The sequence below is a fragment of the Galendromus occidentalis genome, unplaced genomic scaffold, assembly GCF_000255335.2.
Source record: "Galendromus occidentalis unplaced genomic scaffold, Mocc_1.1 scf7180000076437, whole genome shotgun sequence".
Taxonomy (NCBI): Eukaryota; Metazoa; Arthropoda; class Arachnida; order Mesostigmata; family Phytoseiidae; genus Galendromus; species Galendromus occidentalis.
In genome coordinates this window covers 169,491-174,047 of record NW_003804426.1, presented here as the reverse complement: position 1 = coordinate 174,047, position 4,557 = coordinate 169,491, and positions in this window count along the sequence as shown.

Here is a 4,557-nt window from a genome sequence, read left to right as displayed (position 1 = left end):
CTACCGGATAGTTCCAGCTTGCAACTGCACACGTAAGAACCCGGCTCCGTTCGACTTTTTGCTGTACGGCCTCGATGATGCTCTCCTCACCGCCAAAGAGAGTCTCTCCTCTGAGGAAGGCGGCGTGAAGGCAATCGCGAAGCTGCCGCTGACTTCTGATGCATCACGTTTTTTAATACGTGCGCTGGTGAACGACACTTCGGCGGCTTGTGAGCTTTTCCCAACTCTCCCCATCAAGCTGAAGGTTTCACTCCGAATGAAATCCATGGGCGACTCCTATCGAGTCCTTGTGGAAGGATCCGAACTCCTCGAAGCCATAGATCGAATTTTCAAGAGTTTCCCGATTATTCCCGACGCTTCCTGTTCAACGAGGCTCCGAACCGCTATGGAGATTATGAAGCAACTACTCGATATGCCCGAACGGTCCTGTGTACATCTTTGAGAGAATGTGCGCTCCAAAGGCTCAACTGGCCCCATTTCGAACGGAAGGTTCTCCGTTGGACAAGCGGGGAATCGAGCGACGGTATGGCGAACCAATCGAACGCTTTGCGCGCTCAGAAAATCGAATGCGAAGTCACGGCGGCGGCTGTTTCGATCGGAAGTCCAGGTGCGTAATGGTTCGCTGTGCCTCTTCATCATCCATTAGACGAACTCAGTCGATCTTTGGTCAGCTGGAGTTAAACATTGAGACAACATCGACTCCGAACGGGCTCGATTTAAATTTGCATCCGACCGCCGAATTGAGGAGAAACTCAAGGACCACCTCCGCAAACGATCGGTGGCGATTACACGCTCATTTTAGTGTACTGACGGCAGTCAATAAAGCAATAGCGATCCAAATGCTTCATGAACACTTCAATTAGGTACTCTAGACGGATTTTTCCCGAATTTACCCAATCGCATCTCCCGGAACTGAGCCGAGATCCCTGGTCGTGGCCGACTGGAGCCCCCCGTCAAACGACGGCGCCTTAGACCCGCATGTATGCTCGGGATTATGCGTGATGCTCGAAAGGAAAACGAATATCCTTGGTCGGGGATCGGGAACCGCAGAAGAGTATCCTCCGAAAAGCTCCGTCGGAGAATCGGCCAGCCTCCGAGATCTCAGACGAGCTGCAATTGATAATATTGATGAGAACATTGATTGGGACACGGAATCACTCCCTAACTAAAGGCCCGATGCGAACTTCCCCGTCGTTCAATGGCGAGGTGGACACATTACGCGGTGACTATGCGACGCCTCCAACGATTTTGCTTACAAATCGAATGGAATCGGTGAGCGGGACCTCCGTGTACCATTTTACGATCCTCCAGAAAGTTTCCTCCCCCATTAGTGGGAGAATCCATCATCAATTCCGATCACAGTGGGCGTGAATAGATGTGGAGATTCTGCAGGATACCGAACGGCTTTTATCGTAATGGCTTCGCCGGGAGTTCGGTCGTCTCGAGAATTAGGCATAGCCGGGAACTGAGGACGACGTCTCTTTGAGGAAGAAGGTTTTCTCTGTGGTTTCCTCCCCGACGAGCGCCTGAGGAGCGAAGGTTCCGAAAGAATGGAGAGCCGACCATGCAGGAAGGTGGGAAGCGACCGGGGTGCGAACCCGAGACGGACAACTCCTCTTCGTCTCTTCCAGGGAGCGTATGAACCCAAAAACGCACCTACTCACTCGAAAGTAGGGCTTGCTGTTCTCGCCGTTCCCGCTCGTGCTGTTCTCGCAAGACTCCGCCGTTTTGTCTCTTTAATCTTCCTGCCGATTCCTCCTCCCGTCTACAAGCGCTCTACTTTGTTCGTTCCCCGGGTGGAGGAGAGCCTTCTTGGACCCCTGCCCTCGTGTCCCAATGACCCTTTTCTTCCCTCTGCGAATCTTGCGCCGCTCACAGTCTGGGTCTAAGGCACTCATATACAGTCTTCTGTTGCCCACTGCTCATACGGCCCCCTTCGAGCTGCTTCCGTCTCCCAATGCCTCGGTCGTCTCACGCCAGCGCAGGAAGGGCGCAGTCAAAGTCGCGGTCGGCGAGCGATTTTGAATTTTTGCTTCATTTCCTTTCTCTTCTCGTCTACTCGGAACCGAGGACTCGCGCAGCAGCAAGTCCCTTTGCTCGTGGTAGCGATGTGCGGCGGCAACGGTGAGCCTTCCTAGCTAATACCGGGCTCAGCAAACTCGAGTCGGGAGGAGGAACGGTCGGAGTAAAAATAAATAAGGAATAGGAGCTCTCGACACCAACGGAGGAGATTCGAGCACAAGGGAAACGCAGGTGTGGAGTTCGGGTCCTGCTTCGGAGCGGGGATTTTCAATATCAATGGGATTAGGGATGAGAGAATACCAATTCCCTGTCAGCCTTATTTGCAATGGACATTCCCTTTTCATTTTCAAAATCCGTGGACTGAGGGCCCATATCTGGGTCCTATCGGGAGAAGTGCGGAGATCCCGCCGCGAGGGAGCTCAGGCCGAGACGGGTGGTGTGGAACAAGAGAAATCACGAGGCGAGATCGGATACATCTCCGGCTGGAGTCGAGGGTATCAAGGCTGAAGGGGAGCGGAGGCTCTTCCGCGGCGTTCCCCCGATCAATGAATCTTCTATCCCTCTGTTCCCTGAATTCGGCGGAGGTATCGACGAGAACTTTCCAGAAAGTATTGTACTACCTTCATCTGGCACGGCGACTTCCCACACAGAAGCTATTGATTGAAAGGCGATGTCTGCTCTCTCTGTCTTTCGCCGCCTCGCTCGATCCACCCCGGAACGTGACTCTCGAGTAGGACCGAGAAACAACCTGGACCAGGCGAGGCTGGGAACAATCAGCCGTAACGTGGTTACATTCAATCGAGTTCCGGACATCTCCTATGGTGCCGGTCAGCCAACGGCCCCCTCCGTCTCGTTTAGCATGCTGTCAATCGCAGTAGCGTTGAGGAGTTGCATCACAAGTGGTCAAAGCCCACCGAGCTCTCGGAGCTTGTCACCCCACGGGGCTTTGAGCACGCCCACGTTCAGCTGCGAGGCGACAGAATTTCGTTTGTGTGCGGCTTCACGGTCACGTGGATAGGACTTTTCCCGTACCAATCGTCGCTTCCCTGGCGAGTACCGCGGGAGGGGGGCGGGGCGGTGGTATGGCGGGAATGGAGAGCTCGGAGACGCGGGGAGAGCTCCTCCACAAAAACCCTTCAACTACTCGTGATCGTTCGGTCGCTCGTCTGTTTGCTTGCCGGAATCATTTGTTTTGTGCTCCCTACACCTATCCCAGAGTACGAGTGCGAAGCTTAGGCGGAAGGGTTCCCGAACGTCTCTTTTCTTTCGGGAACTAATCCAAGAAGCCTACCCGATGTTCCAGCGCCTCTACCTTGACGGGCAACCGTCTGGCTGGCTGCTCGCTCGACCGGCTGCTCGGTTGGCGGGATTCAGCGAGCTCTGACGGGAATCCGCGGGACCGGGGCCGCGCCCGGGGAGATCCCCGGGGTTTGGTGGGTAAACGGGGTCTGCGGCCGGTTTGGGCTCAGCGGGTAGCCGCCGGTGGGTAGAAGACGGGCTGATTTGTCGTCTTGTTGTCTCCCTGATTATTTATCTTGTTGTGTTTCCCTACGCTTGCTAAGAATCTGCCTTTGCTCTGTTTAGTTTCCACGTCTATTGTCCTAATTGGCAATGTATGTTCCGCAAGACGGATCGTGGCTCCTAAACCAGATCGGACACCGAGTCAGCGAACGAGTAAGGGGAATTCAAGGAAAGAAATAACTACGAAACAAATGGATCGATTTGGCCGAGCGACCGACCATCGCCGCTTAGCCTGTGCTAGCGGCAGACCGACCGAACGGCCGGCCCGCCAGCTGACCAGCTGACCAGCAACTCCGCCTGGCAGGCTGCCTCTTAGCTTTCTTGCCTACTCGCCTTCTGTTACAAAAGAGGTAATTACCCATTGTCCTTTCTGTCCCTGCTGTCCGGCTAGCTGTTGCTTCGGGGCGTTATCTCAATGCAACACCGAATGAGCGAATCAATGTTCCCTCCGAACTCGCCCCAATGTCTCGAAGGCTACAGCACCATCGATCCGAGCGAGTTCTCGGAAAAAGCTGTTTTCCATGCGGACATAACTCATGTCGGACATCATGGGAATATCTCAAGGCTACAGGCTCTCTTCTCCTGTTTGCCTTCCCAGCTCTTTTCCGGAGCGGCGAAAACTGAATCTCGGAATTTGTTTACTGCCTCGCGAGGAGTAAATCTTCAATGTCACGCGTTGTGGACTGAGTGAGATGGGAGCCATGGGAGCGGAAAAAGTACACACGAGGAAGGTCGTTCTGGTTGAGGGAGGTCGACCGACAACAGGTACGCTCACAAAGTAGAAACTGAACGTGACCTACGGAGAGCGTGACTGCGGATTCGCCGATCTTTAGAGAACCAATCTACATTCATGAAGTCGACGCTCGCCGAGAGAAATCTACGAATCGTGCTCAGCTAGACACCAGTCCAGTCAGGCCACGTTCCTAACTTTCCCTGATCCTCGGAGGGCTCCCGATCGAAACTACCATGAATATTCGCGATCTAGAAACCAAGAGCGATTTAGACTTATCGCGT